This window comes from Falco biarmicus, chromosome 11, assembly GCF_023638135.1.
Source record: "Falco biarmicus isolate bFalBia1 chromosome 11, bFalBia1.pri, whole genome shotgun sequence".
NCBI classification, from domain to species: Eukaryota; Metazoa; Chordata; class Aves; order Falconiformes; family Falconidae; genus Falco; species Falco biarmicus.
Genome location: NC_079298.1, coordinates 32,396,397 through 32,421,367, shown reverse-complemented (window position 1 = coordinate 32,421,367; position 24,971 = coordinate 32,396,397). Strand labels below are relative to the sequence as shown.

General features: G+C 43.8%; 1 protein-coding gene and 1 non-coding gene across 2 annotated transcripts in view; both read right to left on the bottom strand.

Moving 5' to 3' along the window:
• The window catches only part of COP1 (COP1 E3 ubiquitin ligase), a 127,739-nt gene that overhangs the window by 3,156 nt on the left and 99,612 nt on the right, over nucleotides 1–24,971 (bottom strand).
• LOC130157306 (small Cajal body-specific RNA 3) lies at nucleotides 16,279–16,423 on the bottom strand. Its single transcript, XR_008824788.1, has one exon. It is a non-coding gene; the product is annotated as a small Cajal body-specific RNA 3 (non-coding RNA).

Sequence of the window (24,971 nt, the reverse complement as noted above, 5' to 3'; positions counted from 1 at the left end):
CCCCCCCCCCCCGCCTTTTTTTTTTCCTTCCTCCTGCTCCTTTTTGGAAGAATGAGCAGAGAAGCAGCAGTTGTTTTCACCTTAGCCATTAGAATTCTAGATAATTTCAAAGGGACTTAACTCTTACTATTTCCAAGATGCTTTCCAGGCTAACTCTTATAAAAGTTACACTACCTTGAAGAATTAGAAAGCAATAATCCTTAGTGCTTGTACAGAGCTTTAAATCTCCAAAGCAATTTACAAACATAAAATAATCCTCACAGTCTCCCCGTGAAGTGGGCTAATAATAACAATAATAATAATAGTAATAATATTAATCTTTTGGCAGCATATGGACAAAGGTCTCCAGTGCCCTAACTAAACTGCTATCACCATGACAAAACCTCCCCAGCTCTGAGGCCACACCACCTCTCCCACAGCCAAGAGGTTTCAGACAAGTAAAACAAAGAGAAGAGATGAGAGTAATAGTAGATACACCCAGTTTGGAAGGGAAGATAAGCAGAAGTCTCCAGCCCTGCTTTATGCACAAAGGCAGTATCTATTTACCTCCTGCCAATTGATGGAGTTGCATTTGGAGATGTCCTGGTTGTCTGCAAATTAATGGTCTGCTGCATCAGTCAGGCAACCCCCAGGCAAAAACTAGGAGACAGCGGCTGCTCTTCAGACTGCATTCCTGATGTGGCCAGCAAGTGCAGATGCACAAAAATTGTTCAGCCAGGGGAAATCCAAAGGAACTTGACTGTGCCAATAAACCTAAAGCATGTAAGTGCTGGGGTGCTGGCAACAACCCTGGAGATGCCAAGGTCAAACCGCTGCTCCCAGACCAGTGTCCCGCATCCGCTTTATATCCCCACTACTGTGCCAGTAGTAGCACAGACTGCCAAACTGCCTGCCACGAACCGTTTTCTCTAAAGACAGCTGATATCTTCTCAGACACATTTTTCGATTTCTCTTGCTGCTTCTATCCATCCCCAGACAAACTTGCTGCAATTATCCCATCGCTTAACACATGCATTTTTAATAAACTCAGTGACTAGAATATGCCCCGCTCCAAAGGGAGCAGACAGGCAGCTCAGCCCAGCCCCAACAGGATTGCACACTGCCTCGCCACGAGGTTCAGGACTTTGCACTGCCATCAGCTTTGAAGCAAAGGGAGAAAAAACCTTTTCAATGCACAAACCCACTGATCAGGTAAGAGTAGCCTTGTGGTGGACCGCTGGGCTAATTGTTATACATAGATTTGTTCACCCCCGGTTACAATCATTAAAGGATTAGTTAAAACTCCTGATATTATCTCACCAATGATCCTGTAAGTCAAAGCTCCTGAAAAGAAAGTGTATCCTCAAAGGAAGCATATACTCCAATTTCCATTAATTTGGTGGCTAAAAGGGTCTAATCCCATGAACTGCTCAGCTTCTGGTTAGCAGCATTAAAATCAAAACCCACCAGGGGGAATGCAGCTATAGATGTGATTTGGGGACTAAAACAGGGACCGGGATACCAGAAAGGATTTTGGACGCAAGGGAGAGAGACCAGCAGCTATCTAGTGTGCAGTGCAAGAGCCTTGAACTCCTGAGTACAGATGATCCAAGGTTTGAATGATTCCTGTTTGCACCGTAAGCGATTGGTAATTCATCCTGCTGCTGCAGTCTGCTGGGGTACCACTGTAAATGAACTCTGGTTCAATGAACAGTTTTACCTGCTAAATAAAATAAAAACGCCAGAGGGTAATATACTCTCACTCCCTTGTTCTTCAGAAGCCACTGGGTTCTTTTTTCAGCAGGGTCTGAGCTAATCACCGCTCTGCTGCTTTCAGCCACAACCATGAGACGCAAACGGGAGCAGACAGCAACAAAATTAGCACCAAATCTGTCATCGAACAAACAGTGACTTGCTTGTTAAGGTACTCCAGCACTGCTTCCCTGGGAACGCAGCTAAGTAACTTGTTTTTAATCCTCTAAAGAAACAATTCTCTTCCTTTCGTGCTGCCTGTAAAACAGCCAATATATTCAACGTGTTAAACGCCTAAGCAAGTCGTGAGGTTGCTTAGATCCGTAGGTTTGTAACTCATGACAGCTGTGTGCATGCTGAACCAATCTTTTTGCCAAGACATGTACGAATGGAGTGACCATGTCCTCAAAACATGACCACCATGACCACTGAACTGGTAGAATACCCACGTCACCCACTGCACCACTACAAGCACCTGTATCTCTCAGGCATGAAAATAGAAGGTATCACCATCCATTGTGGTTGCATGTTCTACTTTACCATAATTCATGTTTCTAGGCAGAACAAGAAGGTTGAAAGGCTGGCCTTCCCTCCTCATCCCTCCTAAATTTGTTGTCTGCAGGAGCCAGGAACTCTCAAAGCAGAGGCAGGGGCTCTATTGGAGATCCACCCCAAGTGAGTAGTCCTGCTCTGAAGAAATCAGTTATTAAAGTGCCCCTTCTATGCATGCACCTCCTCCTACGGGTGGTTAGCACTTGTAGCCCTACTTCAAAAGAAGAGGCAAAAGGTGCCAGCTACCTTTGCTAAAATAAAATTGAAGGAAAACAAAATGAAAACTCACAACAAAAACCAAGAAATGAGAGATTGCTGCCTGGCAAGCAACAGCATTTTGTTCCACGTGGTTGCTAATCTCAAGCATTACTGCACACTGGTGGAAAGCCACCGACTGTGTAACCTGATGAAATGTGGCAACCTCTCTTCTGCACATCAAAGCAGATAAGGAGAGATGGGTGGAGACGTGGCATGGTGCGCTCTGGTTCGCTGTGATGAGATAATGTGGCATCTCAACAAGCCAGGGACAGCCATAAAATTGATGGGGAACAGCTTAAAAGTTTTGGTCCTGTTAAGTCAACAGGAAAGAACAAGGCTCTGGGGATGACAGGAGTATGCATCTTCTTGTCTCTTGGCATTACATACGAATTTAGAAAGATTAATCGACAAATGTAGGGGCGTCTTAGGACTTACATTAAGATTAATACAGGGTGCAGGTCCAGTACTGCTCTAAGATGCTCCAGGCCTGTCCTGTGGTAAGCCTTCTGAACAGCCTTCCACACATGCCAACTTTTTCCTTGACTGCAGAGGCAGTGTTGTGGGAAGCCTGAAGGACAGTTCCTTGACATTGGGAAGGACTTGACTCCACCACAAATCTTTGTTATTGCCTACAGCCTGGACACATATCCACATGGAGGTAGGCATTATGCAAAGTGAAGCTGTAAATCAGTCCTGAGTGCAAAGACAGACCAGGCAGAAGCACCTCTGCCTTCAACCTGACGCATCCCTGTTCTCCCAGATGTGGCACTGGATGAACATGACTGGTCCACCCATAGGAACTCAGGAGCATTTGCCCTTGGGATTTGAAGGGACTTTCATTGATTGTGCCAAACCAGCACATTCTTGATGGCAAAGAAAAACAAAATCAAATCTAGGACCTTCCTGAGTAGATGAAATACCTGCTACATTCACCATTCCAACAAATTATTCACCCAGTGACAGCTGGTTTTTGAAGCACACCAATTTCCTTCCCTCCTAGAGCCCTGTGTTTGGATGGCCCTGGGGAGACAATTTGTACAGGGAAGGAAGGGAGGAGAAGGAAAGTCTGGCTGACTGCTAGTATTCATGCAAGAGCAGTCGCATTAAGAAAATCAGAAATGCTCTGGATGTTTCGCGAAGCTTGAGGAAACCCAGCTGAACAACTGAAAAGTTGTCAGTGCTGCTTCTGTGCAATAGGGAGTAAGAGACAGCTGAGGTTGTAGCTCTTCCACTCTTTCTTTATATCTTTGTGCAAGAAAACATGGGGGTTGGGGGGGAACTAAATTAATGTCACCCCAGATAGCTGTTAAAACCCCACACATCTCCTTGGAGGGACACACACTGATGCCCAAGCAGACTCAAACTCTATGGAGCAAGAGAAAATTCCAGACAGACCCTCTAGCTAAGCTGTAAATCCAGCCTCCCAGTAACTGCAGGGCTCATCTCCAGCCATCCCTCTTCCCTTCTAAAGAGTCACCATGGACACCTGACTGCAGCCACAGTGCTTCGGGAGTTCAGCATCCCTCCCCATCAGAAGGCTCAGGCAAAATCACAGCTGAGTGTTTACTGTCTTCTTTCCTGACACAAAAGAGACAGCCTGTCCCAAAGGGGCTCAAAATAGGCAAAATGAGCACAAACCACTTGGACAGTTTGTTTTTCCTTTAATGTAATCCTTTGTAAAACCACGCCTCCTCCATTATCCCGCATGTATCAGTCCTTGAAGTGAAATACAGAAGCTCACACTGAGGGAAAAGCTGGAGCATGGTCTACAGAAGAGGAGGAGCCTGGATGCTGACTTTGAAACATCTCGGTCCCCCTGTTGGGAGCGAAACTGTCAACCAGAACATTTATATGTGAACATAACCTACACTTTTGTAGCTCATAAATGCAGTAGTTTTGCAAAAAGAGACTCAAGAGTACTTGAAGGTTGGGAACTACAGTGGGTAGCTAACAATCACAGCCTTGACCATGTAAGCCAACACATAAAAGATACAGCAGCACTTCTCGGTGCTGTTAACCTGACAAAACAACCCTTTAAACAAACTTAACCAACAGTGTTTCCCTGCAAGGCCCATGCTGAGGAAAGAAGAAAGTTTGGCTAAAGGAGAAATGATACAACACGGACTTATTTCCTACTTCTGCTCTCCATCCTACCTTCCACAGATACCAGCAGTAACACAAAAGGCTGAAGAAATTGTCCCTTCGAATTGTAAAGATGCCAGTGGCGAAGCAAGATGTGTCTCCAGGTTATACATGCATGTGTTCATGCAAGGGACTGTAAATCATATTTCAGACTTTCACCATATTCTAAAATAACTACAGGCCACAAAGTTTGTGCCTCTTACGCCCCTTTTCTGCACAAATAAGTCATATATGATTCAAACTTCCAGCAGAGTCATCACTGAGGTAAGTGTAAATTTTCTGGATTTTCAGCTAGGTTTGTTCCATGGATTCACAATTAGGATTCCTAAAGCTTTCATTTTAAATTAACAACTCACCTCGCCACCCCAGCAGACATTTTTGCTAATGAATGGCTGGTTCGTCAGCAATTCCCTTTCAAGCAGACGGACTCGCTGCCAGCGAACTCTGAACACTCACTCAAAGGAACAGGAGCCTAATTAAGTAAAGTTGTTGATACAATAGGAAAATACACTGGGTGAGAAAGCCTGCACTCAAGTGGCCATTGCCTTATGTTATTTATAGGCAGAATAAAAGTATATAGTTGAACTAAATCTAGTGGTGTTTGTACAGAAAGCCCTTTAAGTAAAGCTACTCAGTCCTTACTGAAGATGGCAGCTATTACTTAGGTGCTGGCTTTTAGGACTGAGCTGCAGACCATCTGCAAGACATATTTCACCAAAACTTTTCCCATCGACATCACACACAAAGTCTTTTCATACATCAAAATACGTGAAAGCAGTTCCCCAACAGACCACCACTGCTTGACTGCTCTTCATCTTGTAATTAGCAGATTCTAACGGCTTTTCACTCAATTCCCCTGAGACTCAGTTATTTTCTTGTTGTATGACTCAAGTCAGCTTTTGTTTTTGAAAGAAAATTACAAATTCTAACCTAGGAAACACGATGAACCTCCAGCGTACAAAAAAATCAAGATGCTTTTAAAAGCTAAACTGCTAGATTAGATCTCTTCCCAGCAGGACGATGTGCGGCACATGGAATTCTGTTCTTTTTATTTCCATTGTTGTGATACAATTGTTAGCAACGGAGGGGTGCACGATGGGGTTGTTAAAGTGGTGCACAACCCTCTACCTCTCTGTGTGCCAGAATTTGCCTTATATGCCATCACACTCACCTAATGTTAATCCATTTTGAACAATTTTAAGGGATTATTTATTATGTATACTTCGAACATCAGGCCCAAGCAAAAATTAATTACTTCTTTAAACCAAGTACTTTAAAGAACAAGGTCTTACATATAAAAGATGTCACATTTCAGGAGTGGCAACACCTGACTTGTTGTTTGAAACCTGGAATGGAACACACATGCCTAAACTGTGTCTTTTAATCCTTAGAAACTGTATTTTTATCGCATTCTGAAGGTAATTCCTTTGTACACACAGAGATAAAGCCTCCTCAGGCTTATCTGGACACCCCACCCCACCCCCACCCCCCAAAGCAACAGCTCAATATATCTGGAAAAGGTCTCGCCTGTGCTTCCTTCTAGATCCAGCCGCAAATACACAATCTTTTGGGTTTTTAAGTTTATAAATGCTGCACAATTACACCCACAGAGCATAATAAAGGTATTTTCCTAAAACATTAACCCACAGATTTACAGATGACAGCACTCCTTTGCCTTGCTTTCCATAGAAAGACTTGCCTACGGTCACATGCACACATGTATAGTTTCTTCTCACGTAGGAATTCATGGACACAGTATAAAGGGGAAAAAAAGCTTTCAAACAAATTAGTGTTTTCATCATCCTACATCACGCAGAGTTTGCAGCTTCTGCACAAGATGAAGCACGTCTCGCTAGGAAACATGGACAGGTAGAAATTCAACATTCCTTGAATCCCTCCCCTCATTTTTCTGCAATTCCAGACTTTAATCTCTGTACCAGGGATGCTTTTATCAAGTTTTCTGACACTTCCACATCTGGTATTTTCTAACCGCGACACTCAATACATGAATATATCCCTCTTTCCTGCTCCCTGAAGCAGCAGTCTTCTCATTTTTGGATTTTACACTTAATGCATTTTTTTACTTCTATTTAGACCAAACTCAGCACAAGAAGATGCTGTATAACTGGAAGCTTATTTGCTATCATATATACTCAGGTCTCTGTATTCACAGAGCATGGGTGCCCAGGGGAAGGCAGTCCAAGGCTTGCTCCAGTGACACACTCAAATGAGTAGTAAGCTATCTCCCAGCCAAGTGAGAAATCACTTTTTCTTAGCATGACCTTTCTTTTCAGCATGTAGCTCTCAAGAAAACGAGATCAACAAGGCAACTGAAGACCAGGCTAGAAGAAAATAGAGGTACACACGTGCGGTGCTGCACACAGACACGAATTTGCACCATCTTCTGAATTCAAGATGGAAATGGAGGCCAGTGAGACTGATGAAAGAGGGCAAAGAAAGCTCTGCAAATTTCCACCTCAGGAATTGTTGCTATATTACAGGCGACTGCCTCTATAATTTAGTCTTTCTGGAACAAAACTGGTTTTGATGAGCGCCTAATTTATTTAGAATTCAAGATGAGAATAACTCATCAGACACTTATTATTCTGCATCTACTGCAAAGTGAAGTACACAGCTCTAACAGCTGTTGCACACTCCCGATCAGGCAAGGTAGGGAGACATATGCTAAAACCAAATTATGGTGGCATTAACCCCCCTCCCCCAAAGAGCAAGTCTTCTCCTCCTTTATATGTAGGAATACTGAGCTCCACTGCCCATCTATCTGTGACAAGGTCTCTAAAGCTACTTGTTCCTGTGGTCGTATATCCTGGGATTTCAGACGCTCCCCATAAACAATATGCTCCAGGCCTTGAACAAAGCAGCAGCAGTATATAAATATAGTTTGCAATAAGCCTACAAAAAACGTATACATAAACATGCAACACATTAGCATCAATATTGCAAAACCACAGGAAATGGCTAGGCATTAGTTTAGTGAAAACAGCTTTTAACATCTATTCTCTTAATACTTAACGCTCCCCAAATATTCGTTTGGCAATTTTACATAATGCAGTGCTGTATGTCCCTTGACAACTGCACAGTCAGAGACCTGCATTTCTACCGCTGATACATTTTCCTCTTTTCTTTTCTACTTTTTCTTGCAGTCAGTCATTACATCATGCTGGAGGTGATGAATTTAATCTCTCCCTAGCCAAGGTCATGTTGCCCTGCCCATCAGTGCTGTATGTGGCAAAACCAAGCCCTGGGGTTGTATCATTACTATTGCTATCACTTATGCTTCTCTTCCGAACCGGCCTCAAAACCAAAATGAGCCATCTGAAGTAACGGCCACCAATCTGCATGACAGTATTCAGAAATGTGACCTAAAGCTGGTAGTTTTAGGTAGTGATTTTGTGCAGACCAATGGCAAACCATCGGGGACTGGAGCCATAAACAGAAATCAGCAGAACATGAAAAGCCTCTTCAGTCAAAACTACCCCAGAATAGACAAACAGTCCACCCTACAAGCACAGCCTACCATGAGTGCCACACAGCCCAGTCCTGAAGCACAGCAAGGACCACCACTCCCTGATGTTGCACTGGGAAGGAACAGATGCAGCTGGGAAACTCCTGAGAAGCTAAAAACCATCCTTTCCCACACCTCCTCAGTCCTCTAATTTACAACATATTCCTTGCCCTACTGTGAAGGGCAAACTCCAGTTTAAGCCCTGCTTCATGTTTAGCTGCTTGTCTTATGTCTCTTCCTTTCACTTTCAATGTGTTTCTCCCATCCCTCTTACCCTCTCTCTTCTTCCTTCTCCTTTTTGCCAGGTCAGTGCTTTCTCTTCCAGCTCAACTGTATCCAACACTCCTCAGTTGCTCAGTTCCCTCTTTCAAATCTTCTTCACACTTAAATCAGCAATTCCCTAGTTTGTGCAAGAACGCTTTTCATCTTTCCCAGACCATCTGTCCCATATACCCTTTAGGGCTTTTGTATCTGTGAGATCATTGTCCCTTGCATGGTATCTCTCATCAAACCCTGCTTCCAGCACTCTGTTCTTGAATTTCAACTGCCTCTTCCACAGCACCATGTACATCTTCCCACCTTCCCTTCCCTCCCCTTGTGAATCCACCTTTGAAAATCCTACTTACAGAACAATTTTCATTTCTTTGCAACGCCTTTGCCTCCAACATACTAGCACCCACACCAATGTGCACAACTTCCTTGGGTTCAGAACAGTTAACCTTCCTCTCTGGTCCCAGTAGCCGATCAACCAACCATATCTGCTCCCACAGGCTGCCTTCCCTTTTTAGCTCTGTTCTTCTAGGTCCTCAAACTCATTACTGCACTAGGATGACATATCTGTTCCTCTGGTCCCTGCCTGGCTGTCAGCTGCAGCTCATTCCCACATCCACCTCAGAAACATCGGCCTAGATAAAGAACAGAGGATAGATGAATATAAGGAGGTAGAAGTCTTAAGGTTAGACACTGAAACACCATGTTATTTTGTGGGAAAAAACCACTGCTGGGTCAGGAGCTTTGAACAGGAGAAGGTGATCCAAGTCAGCAGCCTTGCAGGCGCACACATGCCCCGGATAACCTTTCTTTCATGCTTTTTCCTGATACACAAGAGTGAATACCACACATCAGCTGCTGTGCTGAACTGATGCACGCTCCTCCGAAGGCCGACAAACTGTTTCTAAGTTGGGCCAAGAGGGATCACTGCTAGGTGATGCATCTCCTGTGCTCTACGAAGCTCTCAGCGTGCTGTTGATGCTGCCAGTGGTTTCCCTGGGCCAGGCACTGGAATCTGGATCCTGTTATCAAACCAGTCCCCAAATAGAAATATCACAAAATAAGCTGTTAGCTGGGCCAGCTCCTGCTTCCCTTCCTCTCCCAGTGCCATTACTTTCAGTCTCTAAATAGCAGAATGATACAGGCTTAAAACTGACCCAACCACCTTGGCATTAATATTTTAAATTATTAAGTCTTAGCTCTCTAATGCCAACAAATCATTTATATGTGCACATTTAATTAACAATCCAATCAGTAAAAACAACTTAGCATTCGCCCAGCACATTTTATCAGAGGAACCAAAGACACATTACAACATTAATTAAGTGTAACAAATGCTCTGGTAAGGTAGCTGAGTATTATCCTGCTTTGACATGTGGGGAAACCGAGGCAACACACTCAGTGGATTTGCCCAAGGTTAATCCAGATGTTCACAATGAGGTGCTGAAGAGAGAAAGCAAGGAGAAATACCACTGAGATTTAACTCTCCTAATAAACATTCCTTTTCTGAACTGCACTATTTACTTATTTGCTGATGAGAAATCTGTTCCAGCTGTGATCCTCTCCCAAACAGACTAGGGGCACAAACCACTGCTGTCAAGTATGCTAAAAATCAACCCTAAACTGCAGCAGCCTGCCAGGTGAAGCTGAATGCGCTGGGTCCAACTCGATACCCAGCTAAAGCCCAAGGTTTTGATGAACACTTAATGACCCTTTCCACCCCACAGTTCACACTATGCACACATGTAAGCTCATGGGATGCTGGACACTTGCCCAGCAGTCATAGGTCCTAGATCTACACTGAGTGTCTCCTCAAGGGCTCCAACAACTCATCCAATCCTTGGCGAGTTTCACACCAGGTTCCCATGCCAGGAGCATGGGAGAAGAGCAAGAAATTCCCGACTGACGCCGAGTATGCTCACAACATGCTGAACAGTCATGAATCTTGGAAAATATCAGGTGTCCCAGTATCCTCACTTTTCTACAAACCCATAGTTTAACCAGTCTTCAGGCCACACAGAGCCCATCTTGCCATCTCCTCTTTCCTTCCCACACCCAGGTGACAACCCCCACAGTGGCCCCAGACAATGGTGGCACCCACACTATTGCAGCAGCTCTGTTTGAGGACATGCTCCCTTGTGCCCTCAACTTAGGGGAGTTCTAGATCCAGCAGTTTTGTTTGCTTTCCCCATTTGGTACAGAAAAACACTGGTTTTGGGACTAAGGGTACAGCTGACAGCCAAATTTGTTTGCCCAAAGCATCAGGGATGGCTCTTTTGATAGTGCCTGGCAGCCATCTAGAATTCGGTCCAACAGCTCATACTGGAACAAGTTCAGCCTCAATTTTTCCAAAAATCATGAGTTCTGCTCTGTATGCAAATTACATGCTGTGGAAACACTTTATGTTTCCCAATTACCATGTGATGAAACGTTTCAGACCCTGATGATGATGCCCGCTGCCAGTCCCTTTAACCCAAGTGCACACCTCTCGGCAAAGCTGGATGGATTTTCGCAAGTTCTCACTGAAACCCAGAGAGCTCATCTCTTCAACATCTTTGGCAACTGGATCTCTATGATTAAGGGACCCGAGTATAGACACAAAGTCTGTCTCATGACGGTAGGATGCAAAGCCTTCCTTCTCCAAGCAGAAGGATGCACAGAGTTGCTTATGAGACAATAATCACAAAGTCGACAGCTCCTGCATGGCTCCCAGTCTGAGACAGGGCACGCAGAAGATTAAATAACACGGAATTCACCTAATTAAAGCAAGAAAGAAAAAGGCTTGGCTATTATTAAGGTATTGAAGCTACCATAGGCTTAAGACAGGGCAGATAAAACCCTGAACTAACCTCTAGAGAAAGAGGTCTTGCAACTGTGTAACTGGTGGGAACACCTCCTGGCCAGTGCTAGTGGGACAGGGTGGGAAGAAAAGCCTTACTAAACCCTTCACATGAAACCATCCCCTCAAAGCAAAAGTGGAAGAACAATTAATCCATTACAACCACAGATGGTGGCAATCAATACAGGAGAACAGGTTAATCATAGGAGATGTCAGGAATGATGAAGGGAGCCAAGCCGAGTCAGGCTGGCTGGGTCAGCAAGAGGGGAACACTTTGGCAGGAACTCATGAAATGTCTGATGGACCGAGGAAATCAATTTATTTAAAACTGATAATGCATTCATACTCTGCTATTGTTCATTTTATACTGTTTGGCTGTCAACGGTTTGGGGCAGGGAGCTGTCACCTGCTGTCTGGACAACATCTAGTGTGGTGGGTTGGTCCTGGCTGGATGCCAGGTGCCCACCGAAGCTGGTCTGTCACCCCCGTCAGCCGGACAGGGGAGAGAAAATGTAACTGAAGGCTCATGGATCAAGGTAAGGGCAGAGAGAGACCACTCACCAATTACCATCACGGGCAAAACATGCTACAAAATTTAACGTATTGCCTCTGAGAAGTCAGACTACAGTAAAGAGAAATAATCCCCAAATCTTCAAACACCGTCTCCTTGCTCCTCCCTTCTTCCTGTGCTCCACTTTACTCGCAAATTCTCTATCTGCTCACCCACAGGGGTGCAGGGGGACAGGGAATGGGGGCTGGGGTCAGTACACCACACACTGCCTGCCTCCTCCCCCTCCTCCCCAGCAGGTGGTCCCTCCCACAGGACCCCAGACTCCACAAACCCCTCCAATGCAGGCCCTTCCCAGGGGCAGCAGCTCTTTCATACTGCCCCAGCCTGGGTTCCCCCCGCGGGGTGCAGCCCCCTGGGCACAGCCGGCTCCAGCCTGGGCCCCCGTGGGGTCAGAACTGCCCCCAGCACGGGCTTCTTTCCCGATGGGCCCGGCCAGGAGCTGTGCCAGCATAGCTGCCCACGGATCAGGGCTCCTTCGGGCACCCCCTGCTCTGGGGGAGGGGGGGATCTGCCCCCCCATGGGCTGGGGGCTTCACCACGGGCTGCCCAGGAATCTCTGCTCCAGTGCCTGGAGCCCCCCCGGCCTCCTCCTGCCCTGACCTGGGTGCCTGCAGCGCTGCTGCTCTCACATTCTCATTCCTGTTGAACATGCAGTTTTCTTTCTCCATTTCTTAACTGTGCCGTCCCAGAGGTGCTGCCACCGCCGATGGGCTCAGCCTTGGCCAGCGGCTGGCCTGCCTTGAAGCCAGCTGGCATTAGCCCCACTGGGCGTGGAAGCCTCTGCTATCTGCTCACAGAAGCCACCTCTACAGCCCCCTCTACCAAACCCTAGCCGCACAAACCCAATACACCTCATCCATTGCATCTCCTGCCAATTGTAACTTCTTTGCATCGTCCTAACAAAAATAATTTCCACCTTTAAGACTGGCCTGACACAATGCAAGCCTTCGAACTGTGTTACTGGATGGGCCAAAAGCCCGGCACCCACGGAAATCAAAGCTTTTGTTTCCCTTTAAGCCAGGAATAGTGTATTTAATAGCAACAAGAACAGAGTCACGGGTCTAAGTGTCAGCGCTGAGGATGCTGTCTGGGGGAGGGGGGGAAATGACAGCATGTAAGGATGCTGCATCTCCAGCCGAGGCTGCAGGCAGGGAGGGTGGGGGATTACACATCTGCAGGGTGAGCAGAGCTACAGGAAGGGGAAGGGAAGCACAGCAGGAGAGCAAAAATATCTCATCCCCTAGAGGCTACTTCCACCCAAAGGGCTGCAAGCTGCTCAGTGGTAAGAACAGAAGAGGGAAGGGTACCTGCCTGCAAGGTGGCCCAGCTCGTAGCTGCATAAGCTACTACAGGAAACATAGTTCTTGTATTTTCTATGTGACATGTGCCACAGAAGTGAAATCACCAGGACCCCATGAGATAACAGAAGAGACAAACTGTTTCTTGCAGAGAAAAATCAGGGCACAAACATTAGCATGCATATAAGCTTCATACCTATACTAATGCTATTTATAACATACACCGATTTGGGAAAGAGGACTTCGATATAAGGAATGGAAGTTTAATTAAGGTAAAACTAAAGTTTCCATTAATCTTGAAAGGATCATAACCTGCTGCCTCTCCTTCAGCATTCAATTCAGCTAATGCTGTAACAGGATCAAGCACAGCATTACACACCTGAATCCTCCCACAAGGCAGACAAGGCTAGGCAAGCTGTACCAAACCATACTGCCTTCTCTAGTCCTGAGAAATAAGAAGAGCCATCTCCTCAAATTATTGTTTCAAAACTGCCCCAAGTGCAGTGGGCAAATATTTTCACTAGCCAGGCATGCAGGAAAATTATGAAGGAGAAGAGATGTTGATAAACTTGAGATTGGCAATGAAATATAGCAAGAGCCTATACCTGCAAGCAGCAGGTTCTGAGGATACCCAAAACTGTGTTTAAAGTCACAAACAGAAGTTTACTCTTGAGCAGTAACTACACAAAACCCCAGCTATATTTAAATCTTCTCCCTGCATAAAGTCATAGGGTTGTGTTAACTGTTTCCTGTCTTCTGTTCCTGTGGTACAGGGTAGCACAGGTAAGGATGGGGCCGCAGAGCAGAGCATCCTCCTCCAGCCAGCAGAACAATCTCCTCTTCATCTACAGCCAAGAACAGCTCTAAAGCTGGCCTGGCTTGCAGTTAGCATAGTCTTTGTAAATTTGTTATGACCATATGCAAAAGGGAGCTGAACTGGACTTTGAGCTGGGGCAGGTCTGCAAGGCTGTTTGGAAGAGAGCAATCTTTCATTTGTAAACTGGAAGATGATGGAATCTCTGAAAGCAGATACACTGAAGCCCACAAGCCATTTCTGCAGGTCAGTTTTCAAAGTAAGGCCACACTGCAAAATATCAGCTTTGATTACCAAATTTTATAGCTGGTATTGAAAAAGACAGTACAGTAAATTGAATTTTAATAAGGTCTGACTGTACATAAAAGGTGAAGAACTTCATTAAAAAAAACATACAGAGTGCAGGTGACATGTATGAGGTTGCTTCTCTAATATCCTACTACTGATGCTTTCCCCATTGCATTTATCTCGGGGGAGAAGGGAGTGGGAAGAGAAGACAGCTATGCCTTTGGTATTAAGAATGATGAGAGTACAGCTTTATAGCTTTAGTACAATAAATGCAAAGCATGACATCTTCCCTACTTCGTTCTGCAGAATGAACTATTCAAAAGATAATAATGAACTTTGCATCATCTAGAAGACTCAATTGTGCTCTGCTGCCTGCTTCCCTAATCCCATCCATCTAAAACACCCTCGAATCCAGAAGGATGAGTGAAACCAGCAACAAAAATGCACCTGAGAAATCAGAAATCACTGGGTCATTCAGCTGTTGAAAAGCATTTTACATTTAAAAACAAAGGATGTAGAAAAGAAAAACAACTAAAAACCCCACCAAGGACTAAGATTAAAGTCAGAAGAAAAATGAAGGATGTCTTTAGACAAGTTCATTGATTGTGAGAGGGGAAAAAAATATCTGAGCTCTACATATAATTTTTACTAGGGAGAAACTCCCTATTCTTTCATTCACCTTCCACTTTCCCCACTCCCCAAACTCGCTCACTCACCTCTCTCCTTCACCTTACCCTCCCCTAAGGAATACCAGGAGGTAGCCCCTGAATTCTAATTGCATTCGCTATTCTACTAAATCACATAGATTAGAATGGGCAAAATTAGTGGGACTCGCCTATCAGGCATTCTCTGCAATACTGGATGAGAAGTCACCTGAAGCTCTAGATGGGCTTTCTTTTGTTTATGGCCTTTAAATAATTCAGAGAGAGGAGCTGTCAAGCTGAATCTGCAAAGCTCCCTTGACTTTGGGCTTGCACTATTAGACTGCCTGCCTATTGTTTATGAAGACAAAAAGGAAAAACGTTACAAGATTGTATGTCTGCATGGGAGGGGAGTCAAGGACTAGAAGAACAAGGGCTGTCATGACAGAAGTCATAAAAAAACCAGATGGGAAAGCAAAAGTAGGCAATAGGTGAAATACAGATATACCAGCAAAGCAGCAAGAGCAAGTTGCCTGTTTGGTCGTGCTATAAATAAATAATACTAGCAGTTTCTTGTGTAATATAATGTAATTCTTTAAAAAGGAAAACTCCAAATGCGAATGGTAACTCTAATTAGCAATTAAAAGCACAACTTCTCAGCTATACAGTTGCAGCCACCTCTCCGAGCTCTCTCTCACTTCTGCAAGCCAGTGACAGTCATCAGGCACCGGGCCAGCACTTAATAATCGTCCCAAACCACAGAGAATAATTTCATCCTTTTTCCCTTTCTTCCCTTCTTTTTCCTGGGCTCTTCGTGCAGCCAAAGATTTACTAGGTCCTGCTTGGGGACACCAGCAAACTACAGGCAATGGCCCCTGGCATCCAGGGAGCTCACACACTTCAAGGTGCCTTTTAGATTTATTATTTTTTTAAATTACTCTGGGGCATGCATGGCTTTGATGGGGTTTTGCACAGTCATTTTCAATCAAAGCTGCAAACCTGGCTTTACGGCAAATGACTCTTCCTTGAAGCAGCAAGAAGAATTGAGAGGGCAGGGGAACCTCAGGACATGCAGCCCTGCTCCACCCATGCACATCTCTCCAACCAGAATGTAATCACCTCCACAGCCAGCTTGCTAAACCTAATGAGAACTTAAAAAAACCCCAACATTTTAATACAAAACCAATAAACTATGATTACAGTCTTGCTTTAAACTACTGAGCTGGATTAACTCTTGGCAATTATACTTAGCTCTGGATGCTGCAGACAAAACCCTGTCCAAGGGCTGTCCCCACGCGGTGGGCCACTGCAGCTGGGCAGCTGTCTCAGCACATTACGGGATCATGCACATGTATGGAGGGGAACGATCCGGTTTAGTTGGCTCACCTAAAGCAGACAGAGACCTCCACTTTGCTCTGGGAAGACTGCAACGGTGGACAAAACATATTTCTTTTGCCCACGTCTGGTCCCAAATGGTCCCAGCAGCTTCCAGTCCTACAAAATTTCATGATTAAAACAGCCTTTTCTAACACTGTCTTTTCTCCCGGGCTTCTCACTGTATCAAATCCTAAATGAAACATGATGTAACGCATGCAAATAAGCTGAAGAAAAGAGGATTCAAATAATAGTAAAATACCATTAACTGGGAAAGTTTAACTCAGAAGGTCAAAGACAGAAGAAAGATGCTGCAAGAGATGCTGCACAGGGCACATATGCATGCCCAACAGCTTTAAACGTGGCACTGCCGGCTCCCTTCTTACTTGCTCCGTGACTGCCAGCTAACAGCAGGGCCTGAAGCTGCAGTGCCATTAATAAGTCCCTAAATCTCCTGGCCTTGAATATGCTCCTAAACTCCGGGGAACAGCTTGCCAACGGTGTGCTGCCTGCCAGTGTCCTTACAGCAAGGCCATTACACAGCAAGCTGCTCCCCCCCATCTTTTTTTTTTCTTCTTATAATTCTAAATAAGTATTGCCATCTGAAATAAGTATTGCCATCTGAAGTATTGCCAGCTCCCAAACATTGCTACCTGAGAGCAGGCTGTGATCAGTAGTCCTGAAATTAACTGAAGGGCTGTCAAGCTCACACGTCACAGGTCACAGCCTGGAAATCCTTGAATTAGATGCTTCCCCCCATGCTCTCTCCTTGGCCCTCCAAAAAGGCAAGAACCAGATGACACCCATACTCCTTTCTATGCTGTAATGGGGGATTTAGGACAACCTGATGGCTCTACATGCTTCCTGCTGGAAAACAGATTAAAAAAAGCCCCAACTTTAATTCTTAAAACCATGGTTTTGTTGTTAGCATCACTGGCAGCGAACGTTTGGGGCTGGTGGCAGCAAACGGGAGTGGTGGATTGAATACGCTGCCCGATGGGCTTGGGTTGCTGAAGCCTGAGCTAGTCCTTCTCTGGGTTCCGAAAGAAGAAACAAAGCTGCGTCATGGTACTTAATTTTCCATCCTGGCCACTCCACAAACCCAGCAGCAGCTCATTTAACAGCAGACCTTCAAGCCACCAGAGGCTTTTGCAGGTAGAGTGAACCCTTCTTACTGCACGCCAAAATCATTTCTAGTTAATATACTACACAGATTTGACCCATTCCATACAACACCTCCTAAGAACTTAATTCTCAAAAAACAGAAAGCATTGTACTTTTTAATGAGCCAGCAAATGAGGAAAAAGCATCCTTCTTCATGTGACGTACTCACAAGCAGCTCTCATACACTTGTGATCTGTCAGCACTGCAAGACCGAAAAAGGCTTTCAATAAAGTGAGATCTGGGTAATGTTCTACATCGCTGTTTAAGGACAATTCAATCATCTTTGTTCTGGATTAAGTCTTGCTCCCGATTAATCTTAACAGAGCAATGAATAGGAAATCCACAACTCAGGAAGCAGGCAGATTTTATCTTTAAACCCAATTCACAAGCAAAATCATCTCTGTTACAATGGATAATTCTGCTACTGTTCAAGTTATTTTCACACAGTGGGTATAAAAAAAATTATCTCTAGATACCTCAAATTGAAATGAGTGTTTTTAACACTCCCTGTCATTTTGAACGCATGCAAAGACTAACAATACTGTATCAAAAAGAAGAGCTCAACAATCAAGAAATCCATTAAGCTACCAACGGCACTAATAGCAAGAAAGGAAGTTTAAAAAGACTCAAGTATATAAAGAAAGAAAACCATGTCACTTTCCTACTGGGATTATAGGAGTGAACAAAACCCCCTGTACTGCAACACAGTACTTCTGATTTTATAATATCCTTCAGCTACATAAATACTGGAATACAAACCTGTGCTCTGCTGACAAAGGGTGAGGAGAGACAGACAGACATTTGATTTTTTAAAAATTTTTTTTAAATTTTTTTTAAGCTAACCTGCTTCATTCTCCCTCGATTTTAGATACTCCTTCTGAAGAGATGCTGCTTTTGACTTACTCCTCAGATGCCACAAAGCTGAAGCTGGAGTGTGCAGCAGGTACCCCCCGCTTTTCTCTCAGCCTGATGATGGCTCAAACATTTCCGAGCAGAGATAGTGAGAAATACAAGACAAAAATACAGTGGAATACAAGAAAATAAAACCAACTGTTCTCTGTAAGGACCACACATGACATTTCTTGTCACAAACCCATGTGTACTGCTACAATCATGAACAGAACAGCTCCTGTGAAGAGTTCATGATCATCTACTGCCCTAGCTATAGCTTTCAAGGAAGAAATAAGTGATAGTATAAAAAATGGCCTCTAAAAAAAAAAAAAAGCCGCACATGGCACATAGACAGTATGCATTTCTCTGAATAAGGATAGACTGAGATGATGGGGCTTGGCATGCATCACATCCATTACTTCAACTTTGATTTGTAGTGAGCTAGGCTCAAATTCCATATTCATATTTTACCTGAAATTAACACAGAAGTCCCAACCAGGCCAAGAATACACTTGTGTCTACATCATAAACCTCAACATTGCTCGCAAAGGGAAACAATGGAAACTTCAAAAATCTGTACAAAAATGAGTTTTCATAGCTTCTCTCCCCACTCTAGAATGGGTAATTCCCAGGATTACAATGAATAGCATAACCCAAAGACTGAGTGATTGTGGTGGGCTTACGAGGAGACTGTTCTTGTCCCTGCTTCTGCACTCAGACAGCTCTGCTCTTGGAGGAAAAAAAAACCACAAAAAAACCACAAAACCAAAAAAACCAAAGAACCCTATGATGGGAAGAAAAGGGATCACTGCAGAGGGTGGCCAAGAGACGTGGACAAGGTTTGATTTTGCATTCAAGGGTACAACAGGAAAGCCGTAGCCAAACTGCACCCCTTCACCCTGTAACCATACATCTAGCCAAACATTTACTCAAAAGAAATCTCTGAAGTGGTATTTTTCTTATACAAACATATGAGCATCAGCAAAGTGATTTTTCAGTGTAGATCTTTACTTACTTTTGGCAAGGTAAATATATATTCTTAAGTTTTGAAACAAAAACCCACCCAAGTTCCCAGTGCAGGCTGCTGCCTGCTGTAATACTAGAATAAAAGTTTCACAAGCTGCTAACTCCTGTTTTACTCTGGATTTTCATGCATTTCCTAACCATTTAAATTTCTTCTTTCGCATTGTCAAGCCAAGTGTGAACCTAACAAAAACAGAAAGCTGACAGTGAGATGAATCTTTGTACTAAACAAAGACGTTTCTATTTTACTGCCAGCTCTTTTCCCCTCCCTCTCTCTTTTTTCTTACTCCTGCTGGCCCAAATTTATCTTTTCAAATGCTAGAGCTAATATGCCAGTTGTGAAGCAAGGCACATAGAGAAGCACTATTAACCTCCTATTTTAATCAAGGATATTTCACTCTAAACAAGTCAAGACATCCTGCAAGCACATACTCCCCAGCCTAGACTGGCTTGCTATTACTTGTTGGTTGGAAGAAACCTGGACAGAGCAGTCTGCTTTGTAGAAGGTCTTCCTTGGAAGAAAAAAAAAATCATGTATGCCTGATTTACATTTGGAGACTTGGCTAGTGATGCTGAGCTTCTGCCAGCGCAGGTAGCGGGGAGAGAAGCAGCTTCTGCTGCAGTTAATTTATGTGCTATCTGCAGATTACAGGCAAAATGAACTTTTTTTTTTATTATTTAATAGATCTGAACCAATCTTTCTTCCCAGTATATGTAATATTGCTTATCTTCCCTCTAGTATCTCTCATTATTATAAACGGGAAACAATGCACTGTCTCATCTACCAGCTCCCCAGGCTGCCCCAGCTATACCTCTTTGCTTAACTTAATATTCACTTCAGACATACTGAAGTAAAACCAGAAAATCTTGTACTGCAAACAGCTCACTTCTCTCCAGCTTTAGCAACTAGATAAGAGCTTCAGAAGTGATTATGATATAACAATAACATATAAAAGATGTAACTGTTTGGAACAGCGCTTCCCTCGCAGAATTCAAAACACTTTGTGCAAGAGCGAATGCAACTCTTTTCAGCCGCACAACCCCAAATTTAACAGTATCATTTCTGTCTAAAAGGTACTCATTAAATCACTAAACATAACTTTCCTGCCATACTGGCTTTCTCTTTCTTCAGAAAGAGTGATTATTATAATTTCTGTGTATTCTATATAAAATAATTACATATCCTAATTACATATCCAGGTAGTTTCAATTCAGACACGAGATTGCTTTCTAAGGAGTGACTATTTTCACTCTGTGCACATAGCTAGCTCATCCATCATTAGCTAGAAATAGATCAGGACACCACAAAAAGGAAACTAAGTCTTATTTAAATAGGTTAAAAGATACAAATCTGTGTTGCTGTTGGAAAACCAGTCTGAGCAGTTGTTTTTACAAAGAGTATCATAAAAGCCTTAATTCTTGCTTTACTAGCTTGCAACATAACTGGCATTAAGCTGGTCACAAGTTACTGGGTTTCAAAATGCTCTGGGATTTTGTTACTGATAACAGAAGGGCAGGAAACATATGAAAAACTTCAGAGCAGTTGCCCAAAGCCAAGCAGTAACAATATTAATGCAGAGACCTACATAAAGTAATGTTTTTGCAGAGAAAACCACCTGTGCATAAATGCTTCTACTTCCATTTCACCCAGAGGTTAAATTATCTGATCAAAATCTTGTGCTGGAAAAAAAAGCCAACCCAGTTCATATTTTTCCACTTCATTTAGACTCTGTAAAACATTAAATCCTGCCATTAAAATTGCTTAATTAGGAGCGTTAGAGCAAAAGGTTGATGCAGCTCATGAGCTGTGACTACTGAATGGTGGTGGCCTGGCAGGCCTTGCCATCAATAGATACGCTGAAGAATACGGAGAAAGAGAAAAAAAGACAAAATTGTGAGGTTGCTTTGACTGTAACTGAGGCAGTGCCACTTGTTAGAGGGAATGAGGTTATAAACCCACCTTCAAACAGCAGTGACAGCAGACCACCAGCAGCAAGGGTTTCAAACACCCTTGACGTGGGAATTCTGCTGCTGCACTGAAGCAGACTTCAAAGGCAGTGGTTAGCCCAATGCCAATGGCTTTTCAAAACCTACCTTACTCTCTCTCACTTAGCTCTTGCTGGTCTGAAACCAGAGTCCTCCTTCAGCAGTAAGTGTTGAGAAACGCAGCTTTATCCCTGCAGCTTCTACCTGAAACGACCCCCTTCATCTGCTTGACAAAACACTGAATACTGCCCGACTCACTGAGGTTAGCTATGAGCGTTCAGACCTCATCTCACTGGCACTTCGTGCCAACCAGGGACTTGAGCAGACAGATGGCACTTAAAAACCCAAAAGCCAGCATGAACCTAGCAGTGGAAAAGTAAAGCAAAGGCTGCTCGCACAGGAGATGCTCTGACTCAGAGGAGACCAGCTTTAGTTGGAACTTGAGATCAGGCAATAGATGTTGGCTCAGTACCCACAAAACTTGCCTGGATCCTACAACGCATTACTGGTTTCACAGGGCTCTGCTCCAGGACACTACACTATACATAATAATCCCCCCCGAAAATACTAGGGATTAGCCTTCCTGCCCAAAGGCTAAAAGTTGTCAGGGAAGAGAAAGATCACGCCTGCCGCCCCCAATTCCCAGGGCAATAAAGGGGGAAATGCTGGTGAGGCACAACACTAAGAACAAGCATGGAAAGATAAGAGCTTACAACTCACATGAAGTAGGCTTCCAAGCACCATCTAAAAAAACCCCAACCAACCCCTAAACTGTACAACAGCCCAATAAAGTAATCTGTGTCTCTAGAACCCAGCAGGTTTCTGTATCAGAGTTCAGACCAAGGGGCCCAACAACAACACTGCAGAGGTTGGGTGAGAAGGGAAAAGAGTTGTTCAACTATTTAATTCTAAAAGCAAATGCTCTCTAAATACAAATCTGCTCTTTTTCTCTCTCCACTTCAATACATAGCATAAGGGTAACCGTGAGTATCACCCTAGTACAATTAATTTTCTATTAGGTTGTACTGTTTGGGACATAGTTTACCCAAAGGGCCACATGACACATACTGCTGCACTTCAGCCTGTACCTTGTAACATTATGGTTCAGTAGGGAGTTGGGGACAGAGTCAGGAATGAAGTCCAGGTTCCAGGTGAAATCCTGACTAGGGTTCATCTGTTATGAAACCCATACTTGAATAAAGAATTTATGGTTACTAAAGCAGCAGAGTCCCAACAGGAGAGAAACATCCACCTAGAAGTTTAATGACAGCCACAGAGAGACTTCTTTGCATCCCCAGTTCACAGTGTGTATCACTGCGATACAATTTGTGATTGCATTGGGATGCTCTTATTTTTTAAAGCCTAGGAAACAACAAGAGCCTGCTTGGACCTCTGCTTCCACCAGCAATGAACTGCAATCCATTATCTCTACAGCTGCACCATTGGGATCACCTACTGGAACTGCAATGTCAACAGCACTCAGAGTTATGTCGACTACTGTGTCATTGACTCGCTCTAGGAAAGAGATGACTCTAATAGGTCTGAAGTCCTCCTTATCTACAGCATGCTGTCTACTTGCCTTGGCATTAGGAGAGACTCATCAGCAGGCAAACATCAGCTGTAAAAGTCTGAAAGAGTAAATGCTGTCTTCATTCAAGAAACATGTGAGACTTTGATCTGCCTTCACTTCAAAAAAACATCAACTCCTTGGCAATTTTCTGTGATTATGCAGGGGAAAAGAAAGATATATGCCTCACCTTGCAGAAGGAGAGAGAAACCAAGTTTGCAAATGTAAAGTTAAAACCAAAAAGAAGAAAAGCCTAAGCCACCTCTATATTTCTTGAAGAAGCTATTCTTAAAATAGAAGCGAGAATATCAGAGTGCTGCAGTACCACAGGGGACCTGAACTTCCAGAGCTGAACAAAAGCTACAGACTCATCCCCTCTGTTCACAGCGGTGGCTCGGCCAGCTGCTCTGCATTTCAGAAAGGAAGAGTTAACATAGGTGCTGATGTACCAGCCACCCGCTGGCATGCCACCTTGAGCCCCAAAACAGCAAAATAAACAGTGCGATACACTTCCCCACCCCGGACAGGAGGAGCACAGTGGACAGAGATCGGAGTTACCAGGGGATCACCCAGCTCCTTTCACCCCTGCCCACACTCCACTGCCCTGACCTGGAGGAAGCTCAGAGGGTGTTCTGCAACTGGGGAGAAGGCAATACAAAAAAAAGAACATTTACCAATATTATTCTTCTTCTACAGAAGACTCAAAATTAAACACTTTCTCCTAAAGCCTGTCATTTGCATAATCACATTATCAAGATGGTCTTTCATATGGACCAAAGTTTCAACACACAGATTTCAATATAATGCGTGAACTGTCTGATTATTTCTTCTTTCCCCTCCCCCCCCCCCCCCCCCCCCAAGTTCTGTGGCTGGACTCCAAGGGTTGTGATGGGAAATAAAATATTGTTAGTCACCTGAGTATTTTTAATTAATTCTCCTTAGCCACAGAAAAAATAGAGCCCAAAATAAGCACTTGAAGAGATAGGGGCAACGAAAGTACACGAGCATGTTCAGCACAAAGGAGCATACATACTGAACTTGCAACATCTTTTTCAGCAAGGTAAAAAATTTATTCTGCATATGAAAATAGTTTTCAAGCAGCATATAAAATAGTCGTGCTGGTATACATAGGTAACACTAAAATTTTTTGGGAAAAATATCAAGCATGATATATTTTTTGATATTCTGGGTTTCACTCATTTTTAATAAGGATTTGAGATTTTCAATTGAGTAAGGGAGCAATAAACATGAAAAAGGTAGGATGAAAGAGAAATAAAATACATTTACTACTAAGGAAAGTGTGAAGCAGCGAAGTAAAAAAAAAAAAAAAGGCAAAGAAAACACTTCTTGTTTAAAGCATTGCCAATGGCCAGAGAGCAGAGGGCATGTCAAGAGGAGTGTGAAGCCATCACACAGACAGCTGTGAGCTTCATAGCACACGTGCTACAGGGCTTAGACAGCTTCCACAGGAGGAAGAAAAATCTTTGAAGATTTTCAGGCAGGGAAGAAAAAACAGTAGAATAAACCTGATCAAAGTCACATCTTGCTTTTTTTAAAAGCTGATCATTCCCCGCTTCCCATAAACTGCTGTGCATTTCAATCACGAGAAAGAAGATGAAGACAATCGTATTTCCATGATAAAGCAGTAGTGTGACACTGCACTGGAGAATAACGTGTATGAATACCAGTTTGGGAGATGCTGCACACAAACGGTACAGGCTAGCCCTCGTCTAGGAAAGAAAGGATGAATCAGAAAACAGCAGGTGCCCTCCCCGAAAGTACTGTGGTTAGAGCTACTCATGCTGCTACCTGTGCCACAGCTGGTATCAGAGGCAGGTAAGGGACAGCTTGGGTCTGATCACTCCAGGCAGGCATTTATCTCATAAGCTTTAGATTACTACCCAGGTATATCTTAACCAACACTTGAACAACTAGTTGAGGATGCTGCAAAAATAGAACAACACTGAGCTGAAGCTGGAAGTCAGAATCTTCACCAATTTTGAGACTTGAAAATTGCAGCAAAGCAGCACACACAC